The sequence below is a fragment of the Palaemon carinicauda genome, chromosome 9 (genome assembly GCF_036898095.1).
Source record: "Palaemon carinicauda isolate YSFRI2023 chromosome 9, ASM3689809v2, whole genome shotgun sequence".
Classification (NCBI taxonomy): domain Eukaryota; kingdom Metazoa; phylum Arthropoda; class Malacostraca; order Decapoda; family Palaemonidae; genus Palaemon; species Palaemon carinicauda.
In genome coordinates this window covers 9,932,448-9,943,630 of record NC_090733.1, presented here as the reverse complement: position 1 = coordinate 9,943,630, position 11,183 = coordinate 9,932,448, and the positions used below count along the sequence as shown (strand labels likewise).

General features: G+C 37.0%; 1 pseudogene; it reads right to left on the bottom strand.

Annotated features, from left to right (window-relative positions):
- Positions 1-3,000: 3,000 nt before the first annotated feature.
- The window catches only part of LOC137646265 (uncharacterized kinase-like protein D1044.1), a 16,242-nt pseudogene continuing 8,059 nt past the window's right edge, over positions 3,001-11,183 (bottom strand).

Sequence of the window (11,183 nt, the reverse complement as noted above, 5' to 3'; positions counted from 1 at the left end):
ACGTAGTCCAGTGTGCCCCTTTGCGTCGTCTTCTTGCTCATCTCCTTCACAGACTTCAGGGGAGGATGTCCAACTCGGTTTTCCCTGGCAGTTCCCACATACCGGCATCCATACTTCGATCTCAGGTACTTAGCCAACCCTATACTGGTGAAGTAGTTGTCTGCATACACTGCTGCGTGACTTGGGTCCTTGATGGTCTTAACAAGGGAGACAACAAACTTGGAAGTGACAGACATGGCATTCTCCTCTTCAGACAGCTGAGTAGGGTGGCTCACAAAGGTTGTCTCCCCTTGGTACATAAGAATATCATGCACAAATCCATCCACGCTGGAGCGGCAGAACAACTTGTAGCCCCACTTGTCAGGCTTCTTGGCTACATACTGGCGAAGGTTACCAGCCCTTGTGCCCTTGTAGGCAACCATCACTTCATCAATGGAATGGATAGGAGTCTCGGGAACTTTCAGGAACTCTCTGGTGACCTTGCTGAAGGGGACTCTCACCTTGAAGAACCGATCTTGGGAGCCTGCTGCCTGGTCATTGTCGTTGAAGTGAAGTGATGATCGAATGGCCTTGAAGCGGTTCCTGGACATGAAGTCTGCAACCTGAGGAATCCTGGTCTTCACGGCCCAGAAGTCGACGATGCTAGGGAGAGGAACCAGGCCCATGTATATGATGAGGCCAAGGAAAACCATGACATCCTCTTCTGATATGTGGAAGTTACTGCCTACATCCTTCTGTCTTGAGTACAGGTTGGACTGGAAAACGATGTGATCCCTCAATTCAGCTGTGAAGAACTGAGAGAAATACTCATAAGGTTCCCTCAAGAAGTCCGGCTGTGGATGAATGAAGTCGGGCAGGGGTTGGATGTCAATGTCGTCCTTCTTCCATTCACCAACACGAGGCCTCTTAGGATTAACCTCACCTTCACCTTCCTCTTCCACAGGCATCTCCTGAGGGACAACAACATTGACCCTGCGACCTGAAACAAGAATAAATAAGTGAAACAGTAAATGAACCGTGTGTGCTGGTGTGTGTGCATGCATGTGTGTGCATGTGTATGTCAGTGAGTATGCATGTGTGTGCATGTGTATGTCAGTGAGTATGAATGTGTGTGCATGTGTATGTCAGTGAGTAAGCATGTGTGTGCTTGTGTATGTCAGTGAGTATGCATGTGTGTGCATGTGTATGTCAGTGAGTATGAATGTGTGTGCATGTGTATGTCAGTGAGTATGCATGTGTGTGCATGTGTATGTCAGTGAGTATGCAAGTACACAAATAAGTTTAAAAAATACTTATTGTTTACAAAAATTTAAAGAGCAACACAATGAAAACAAATTTAAAGAGCAACCATTGTAACAACTAGGCTTTTAAATTTTTTTTTTAAACAAATCTCTCTCTCTCTCTCTCTCTCTCTCTCTCTCTCTCTCTCTCTCTCTCTCTCTCTCCATCTCCATCTCCATCTCCATCTCCATCTCTCTCTCTCTCTCTCTCTCTCTCTCTCTCTCTCTCTCTCTCTCTCATACTAACCTCTAGCATTGGGAGGGTCAAAAGCATCCTCCAGAGTAAGGCCTTCGTCGTCAGGAACGTACGAAGGGTCGTCGTCATCACTGTCGACATCCAAAGGGCTCACGTCGACATCACTTCCTTCAGCATCGTCAGGGGCAACCCATGGTGTACGTTCCTGAGTCTCCAATGCAGCGTTGCGATGCCCATAAAACGTATGGCCACGAAACTGCAAAAAAAAAAAAAATTAAAATCATGTAATGAAAAAAATGTAACTGCCTAACAAAAAAGTAATTTAATCCCTTGTAAGGTAATATTTTGAATGCACATGAGCCTAACATATCTAAATCATCACTATTATTTCTACAAATATGGTCAAAACTATTCACAAATGTCTCAGACAATCACTAAAATAAATTGCAAAAACGATGTGCGTCGTAACCTAGTGCGCGGTAGAACCGTTACGGTCCAATAGATCCCATATTGGATGAGCGTGGTCCGCCTAAACTCGACCGAGGTAGCCCATGCGGGATCTATACTTTTTCCGATAGTCACTATGACACGTCAGTAACACTACAGCCATTGAAACCCACATCAAAAGGTAAACATATCACTCGGCTTCACTATCCTACAGTCACTGTGTACTTACCATGATTACGAAGGTCGGGGGGGGGGGGGGGAAACGTGGACGTTACTGCGACGGGTCTTGACACTTTTGCGGCTGGAGCACAAGTGAGGTGTCTTTGGAAGGAGCTACAGACTTGGCGAGAAGGGCAGGCGGCTTCTGATTGGCTGATTCGAAGAGCAGAGGCGTGTCTCTATGAGTTGCCAAAGCGTCAATTTCAGACAGGCATAAACATGTTCACCACGACTACCCAAAAGTAGCTGTTTTAAAGATCCCGTTTGGGCTATTTGGTCCTTAAAGGGTTAATATGCGGCCCCGAGATTATATAACCTCTCACAAAACATTCAATTGATTGAAGACATTAAGGCCTTCAAGAGAAAACTGAAGAATTTCCTATTCAAAAATTCATACAACAGTGATGATTTAAAAGTAAATGAACAATACGTGATCTGAAACGATAAATACTCTAAACGAACAAGGTAAAACGGTAGCGGAGGTCCTGTAGAGAGTAGTATTTTTCATTATATTTATTGTTTTTTCCTAGATTATCTTAGCATTTACAGATTAGAAATGCACCATGCATGTATATAAAAGATAATATTATGCAATTCAAATCTTACTTACTTTGATGGCTTCTTTTCTGGTCCCATACAGCAGGAGCTGCAATAAATATAATAAAAAATCCATCAAAATTGAAAGTAGAAAGTTATGGAATATCTATGATTCTAGTTACAGCAGCGAGGTGAAGAAATGATGCATCAAATATGAAGTTGGGATGAGACCGAATATCTCTAGATATTGATTACAAAATAAGATATCAAAGTTAACTGCAGATCTACGATGCTTTATGCTCAATTGACCACCAAACTTGACTAAAACACTCCATGCTCCAGCATATACTCAAAACTAGCTAAAAATCGGGACTTCAAGAGGGGATTTTTCTTGATCAACTCCAAAGTTTATTCTTTGAGTTCCTCCACCATTCTCGGAATATCTTCCTCTTTAATTTCGTGGAAATTTGGAATATCCTCTTTGGACGCCTTGTTGATAAAGCCGATCATGACGGCAAAAATTAGCCCGTACTCATGTTTCCTTCGGAACTCACGAACGATGTCGTCGAAGGTGAAGGGTAATCTCTTCCCGGCGGAGGAAATTGATAAAGCCGATCATGACGGCAAAAATTAGCTCGTACTCATGTTTCCTTCGGAACTCAAGAACGATGTCGTTGAAGGTGAAGGGTAATCTCTTCCCGGCGGAGGACATCATGGATTTCAGCTTGTGGCTGTAAGCCTTCAGGAACAATTGCTCGTTCGTTTTTCGGACTTCGCCCGTCAAACTCGTCATCATGAAATAGTTCAGGTCGGTTGTGAGTGATGCCACTGAGGACAGCTTTAGGTCAATCATCATGACTTCGACAGGGTTCCCATCTTCGTCGTACCTGTCCAGAAAATAAAACAAAAAAAAAGAAATGATAAATGGTATTTCTCAGTGAAGAGGAACTGAAACCTTGAATGACGTGATTGCATGAAAAAGAAACGTGTATTCAAGATGCTTGTCCTATGAATTTTATACTAAGATTTGTAACAAGAGGAAGTATGTGATATAATAAACCTAAAGAAAATACTGACATTGAAAGAAGCATGGGTGAATATGTTTATGAAAAGTTGACCAACCATGAGGTAGTGAGTATAATCCACAAACCACTTTTTATTCATCTGAGTCCAGTGAAAAAACTATATCACTGATATGACATTCATGGTATTTGAATTTTTCTATTTTAGATACGTAAGTGCTTCATTAGTTATGTGCAAATCTATTCAATTTTTATCTTTCTGGTCTTTTTGACTGTCTGGGATGTATGATTGATCAGTTTCTCACTGATGAGGAAATGGACATTATTAGCTAGAAGTGATATCTGTCGATACTATCATATCAGTTCTACAAATAGATTAACATTTAGGGAAAATTGATTAGAAAATTAAGATTGGCAGAAGGAAGAGGAATCAATGTTGAGTTGAAAGCTGAAAGGTGGATGTAGCTAAGGGATGCTGCAAATTCCATTTCCTAATGCCTACAGTAACCCTCATAAGGTTCACTGACGACATTACCATCACCTATGGAAAATTCAACAAAAGCATCTTATAGTTATCTGAAAAGAACATTATTATTCCAGCAGTCCCCATGACAAATCACAGAAAAAGGACCATTAGGGTTCACAAGCCGAGTTAGTTTTTGGCAAATGACGCTCTTGCTTTCCGGGACCCATTTTTCTGATTCGGTGTATCCCCCAAGACTGTGCAGTAAATCAGCCGTAGTCTACATGCAAGGCTCAAACATTTCAAGCAGCATCTCTTCGGCTTTTTTTGAAAAGTTGTGCCAGTCCATTAATAGGTAAGGGTAGTGTTCACCCAGTTTCCTGAAACAGATTTTCTCATTCAGGAGCAAGGAAGCAACGTGAAATGTGGCCAATGCCTCTAAAAGCATCACTACTGTGTAGCATCCATGCCGACCGTCCGGTCGAACATCTTGAATCCCTTTGATTAAAGATCTTCCAAGAAAACCAGCCCTCTCCCTTTCTTTTCCGAGTTTTTATAGAATTTTGGGATGGGGAGTGGCTTGAGGTCATGCTAGATCAAGGTATCGTTCATAAGGGGGCCATGTTCCTTGTAAAAAACTGTCTCCTTTCCGAAAAATACCTTCATACTCTCCAAGCCTCGTAGTGGACAGACTTCCACATCGTAGGTGACATTACCCTCTTCGCCTCTCAACGTGTAGGATACTTCTACACTAGTGACGACAGTCGCGTAGTTGTCGCCCTTCTCCGTGAAGTCTATGACCGACCACGACACGAGTTTCGTTTCGCCGCCTTTGTCTGATTTCAGAGTTGCTATCACGTGACGCTCCTCGATCTGCGAGTGGTGTTCCTTCGGCCATGCTTCGTTGGACACTGAAAAAAAAGTGATGCATCTATGTGATGACAATTGGAATTAGAATTCTAATACAGTATACCGTATAAGAAATTATAGATTAGGGAATTGCTTTAGCGAATACTTGACACAATTGGTTGTTTATGAGCGTTTTCAAAGGATAAGTTTTATGATACATATTGTAGGCCTATTTCTATTGCATTAAAACCTTAAGATTTAAGAGTTTTGACTTTTGATTTTAAAAGCATCACGTTTGATTGGCGAATTATATACGAAATGATTCATATGTAAATAAAAGTATTTACATAAAGTGCTACTTTTATCTTATGATTGATATTTATAAGAAAATTATTTCTCCACGTTATTACATGTCTTATTTCTTTTAAGTCTTGTTTTTTTTTCATGCTAAATATGTTGGAATGGACATTCATTAAACAATTTGCTTATGCTGATAGATTGATTCTATCAATCATTTCAAACATTTCCCTCAGAAATCTTGATATCTTTATGAAGTGTGATTATGATTATCGAAATCGACATTCAGAAATTGTCCTTAATAATTATCAAGTTCACTAGGAAATATGGTAAACTACCAAAAAACAAAAAGAAAAAAAAAGAAAGAAATAAAAACAGAGAAATCCATACATCTTTTTTTTTTTATTTGAATTTATAGAAATCTAAAAGAAAATACGTTTATACAACTCGTACAGAACTAATTAGGAATACGCATAAACCTGTAGAACAAAACTTTGACCCTTTTTAGAAAGTGAAAATTTAAACACGATCAGGATGCAGTTGAGATGATTACAAAAAGATCTCTTAAAAGTATTCTTTTTATGTTACCGCAAATTTATATCAAGAAACTCTCCTACCGCAGAATTTGCTCGGATATCTAATATGAAAGTTATTTGATAGAACTAAACTCCCTTGATATAATTTTTTTGGCTAATAAGTTTATAAACGTCCATTGTTACAAGAAATGTTGCCATGAAATTTTTACCCAAAAGGTTCTCCTACCCCATAATTTCTTAAACATTCTACCACTAACGCTTTTTGGTTCAACTTAATATTAATTCATTTATTACGGAGTATTTTTCTAATGAGTTTAAACGCATCCGTTGTCCACTTTTGATAAGCGATTGTCACTGAAATCTGATAACAACGTTATATGAGACGAATGCACTGTCCGTAGTCGCGAGGTTTGTGTCCTTGGAGGGAATGTTATGGTAATGACATACATTTCTAGATAAGGTTGTTTTCAATTTCAGTGTCGACACCTTAGTCTTCTTAGTGGATCAAGATTTGATTGAATTCACTTCCCAGATCTAAGATTTAAAATTTCATCATTCAAATATTTGATAAATGCCGTTTCAATACTTTTACGTTTGACAATATTTTTACAAATTGGAATCTCTGAGGAGTTCTAGCAGTTGATAAAATGGTTAAAATCTTTACCGTGAACAAACTGCACGCATGACATTTGTAGTTTTAGCTCTGGTCTTTTTAAACTAAACACACATCTTGTTGATGAAATTATAAGGCAGTAGGCTACAATAAAAACATTTAGTTCACTGACTGTTACATTGCTATAACTTTATTTTCTAACGATAGTTGTTTATTAATATAATAAAAAGACTAATAACTACACATATTGATGATGCTCTGCTTTTCATGTTCCTTTTTTTGTATAATTTAACTTTTTAATTTGCTTTGTACCCAGAGTAAATGTAGCCTACGCAATACACGAAAGCGCCTGGTACCTGGTCATTCACTTTCCAGTTTCCTGTGGATTTTTCACTCGAATGTTGTCACTTTCTGTTTTGTGACTGATAAATAATATTTATATATATATATATATATATATATATATATATATATATATATATATATATATATATATATATATATATATATATATATATATATATATATATATATATATATATATATATATCAGGTCACGCTCAGCAGCATTGTCAGATATATAAACTACTCGGTCTCTCTCCGTCCCATGGGAAGGTGGAGAGGGAGTGCCATACCCTGTCACGAGCGGGTACATGTGTGCGCATATCTATCTGAATATTTAGATATAATTTTTTAACGGGTGGCGTACACACAAGATAGAAAAATAATGATAAATGATAATAACAGTAAGAATTGATTGATTGATTGATTTAAAGTTTCCTGGCATTCCGACATTAACTGTAGGAATAAAAGTTAAAATTACTACTACTACTACTACTACTACTACTACTAATAATAATAATGATAATAATAATAATAATTTTGTTTAGGTATTAGTTCCTTATTTTGCTATAGACTGTTGATTTGCTACAACAACATCATCAACCATAATAATAGTAATGATAACAGTAATGGCAATGATAACAATGATAACGTCTATAAAAGGGCGTGTGCTGGTCCATATTCTTTCAACGAAAAATCATGATAGGCATATCTTATCTATAAGTATTGAACACCACTTAAAAGAGATAAGAATTTAGCTTTACATATATGAAGTATTCTTGTGTATAAACAAATTTTTCATAGAGAAAAATGTAAATTCATTGAAAAGAGGAGGGAAAAATTATGATAATAGGTATGGCCAACGCATCTCTTTTAATATTTGTTAATCTTTCTTAAAAAGATGTGTATTTTACGCGCACATTAGATTATAATGACTGATTGATAGTCTTATTTTTTCATACTTTTAGCTACTTACGTTAGTTAGATTTATTGTTCAATGCGTAGCTGGGATTGTCGAATATGTTTTTTTCTTTTGTTCACCGAAAAATGTGGTTTTGATCAATTGACCGCAGACAGATAGATATGCTGGCGAATTCTTGATAACAAATTTGAAAATAACTAAGTAAGGTAAGTACATCACTGGCAGGCCAAGAGTAAATATCATAGTCCAATTTACTTGCTACATTACTGAAAGAGGCAAGATTAAAATTTAAGCATCTACATTACGAAAACGCTTAGAAACTTTCAACAGATCTAAGGAGCCGTCTACAAGTAGCAAACAATTGGGGAATGTACCAACCGTGTTTCACACAATTGTACATAATTCCTTTTGTATATATTATGCTTGTCCTCTGCGCTCTTCCCTCGCACTAAAACGAACATGAAAATTCATGTCTGGTTTTTCCTCTGTAATATTGTCTGTCTTGTGAACTTGTTATATCCTGTTGCCTTGAGTTTTTGTATATAAGGAGAGTGTTCCACATTAATATAACTCAGTCGTTTCCAACCTGCCTTTGAGTTCACAACCTTACTCGGCGCCGTCACAGGATTTTCTTAACAGCTCTGCTAACCCTCGTGAAAAGATTAAATGAGATAAATCTCTCCTGAAATGAAAAGTTACTTCTACTACACTTGTGACAATTATCATGACATTAGAATTAGATAACAGTACCATATAATTCAATAACTTTATTTCATGATTTATGATCTATTGGTTTGATTGAAAATTATTTAAAGAAAATGTTTGTTTCCATTTAAGGAATGGTATTTATTACCTGGCACTTCAAGTCAATTTCCAAGGGATTACATCAGCCGCTCGTCTGCTCCTGAATTATTCAGTACTAATAGCTACTTCATTTTACAATAATCTTGATTAAAATTTCACAATTGTAAATTTGTAGATAGAGATTTATTTCTAAGAATCATACTCCGGGGAGTTCCTGCAAATAAACAAGATAATCGTTCTGGCACACATTATTAAGGTATATAGAAATACCAACACACTCATACACATTCATATATATATATATATATATATATATATATATATATATATATATATATATATATATATATATATATATATATATATATACAGAGAGAGAGAGAGAGAGAGAGAGAGAGAGAGAGAGAGAGAGAGAGAGAGAGAGAGAGAGAGAGAGAGAGAGAGAGAGAGAGAGAGGTGTATATATGCACATATATGTAATTAAATCATATATGTTTACATATTTTTATTATTATTTTTGTCAGTAGGTTTGCTGGGCACTAGCCACCTGTTGAGATATTACGCCTAGATAGTTATTGGGTTTATTTAATGGCCAGACAGTACTACTTTACATAGATCTCTTTGGTTACGGCTCAATTTTCCTTTACAAGCACATACACCCAATAATCTGGCCTATTCTTTCCGTCCTCATACACCTGACAACACTTAAATTACCAAACGATTCTTCTATGCTCAAGACTACTGCACTGTAATTTTTTACTGGCTACTTTCCTCTTGGTAAGGGTAGAAGACACTCTTTAGCTATGGTAAGAAGCTCTTCTAGGAAAAGGAAACCCCAAAATCCAACCATTGTTCTCTCGTCTTGGGTAGTGCATAGACTCTTCCACTGTCTTGTGGTAGAGTTCTCTTGCTTGAGGTTACACTCGGGCATGCAGATCCATTTTATTTCTCTTTCTTTTGTTTTTAAGCTTTCTCAGTTTATATATGAAACATTAATTTATATCTTGTTACGGTTCTCAAAATACTTGTTTGATCTTTCATTACTTCCTCAGCATATTGTTTATTTCCTTATTCATTTTCCTCACTGCGCTACTTTTTCCAGGTGGAAACCTCGGGCTTATAACATCGTGCATTCATAACTAGAGTTATAGCTTAGCTATTATTATTATTATTATTATTATTATTATTATTATTATTATTATTATTATTATTACCTAACATACAACCCTATTTACAAAAGCAGGCTTCTATAGGCCCAAGGACTCCAAAAGGGAAATAGACCAGTGAAAAAAGTAGATGAATAAATGACCAGAGAAGTAATGAAAAACTACGAGTAAACTGAAATATTTTAAAGGCAGTAACATTAATATATACCGTATATAACTATCTTGGGTAGACATAATACTTTTAAAAGGATATTATAAAAGACAAAAATATCTATTCCCAGTATGAGCAGCGAGGCGAGACGAGATTCGACTTTAGTCCTGTTTTGGCCAGGATTAATTCTTTATACCCTGGTTTGGGCAATCCTGTCATCTCTTCATTTCGTCAGCATTTTGGAAGTAAACCAAGCCTCACCGAGAGCGCCTGCCATGATAGGAAAACTGTCTCCTGTTTGACCAAGATGTCATCGTCTTAATTAGTGGAGTCAGCATATTTTGCGGAACCGACCCTGAGGGTAATCCTTGTTTAGGATATATGTCATCATGGAAGGACACGTGGTGCCCTTTAGTTACAACTTAACACGTGGTCCGGATTGCATCAGAAATTTCTTCTAGAAGCTTCCATGGCGTGATCGAAGTGGGCGTTTTTGAGGAAGCCAATAGAGATGCAGAATTGTTAAAAAGAACGCCTTCTATGGAGATGACCACTGCCCACTGTAATTAACTCAGCCCACACAGTATATGGGTATATAAACTTCAAGAAGATATTGTCCAAGAGAGATAGGACAGGACATAAGATAAGACATAGGATGAACCTGAACAAAATAATTCTTGGTAAGTGCTTTCAGTTATAATGTTCTGATCTTTGAGACTTTTGAGGATAAAATCAATAGATTACTCAAACGTCTCAAAGATCAGAACATTATAACTGAAAGCACTTACCAGGAATTATTTTGTTCAGGTTCATCCTATGGTGTGTTATATGGACTTCCTAAAATTCATAAAGATGGTGTTCCTTTACGACCAATTTTGGCGGCATACAATACCCCAAATTACCAGATAGCTAAATTCTTGATACCATTACTACAGCCCTTTGCAAAAAATGAATACGTTTTACTTAATTCTGCTAACCTTGTACCTGATATTCTACCACAGGATGTTGACTTATATATGGTGAGTTTGGATGTCGCATCTCTTTTTACGAACATACCGTTGCAGGCGACGGTTGACATCATTTTAGATAAGATCTTTTAGGGGGAGAATATTTTATATCATGGTTTTAATAAGGATAATTTTAAGAAACTTCTAGAAATTGCAGTGCAGGACACTCACTTTATTTTTAACACTAAAGTTTTTAAACAAGTTGATGGTGTTTCGATGGGATCACCACTTGGCCCAGTTATGGCTAATGCTTTTATGTGCTCTTTTGAGGAACAGATGCTGGATGGGTGTCCCTTGTCATATCGCCCTCTCTTTTATAAGCGATATGTGGA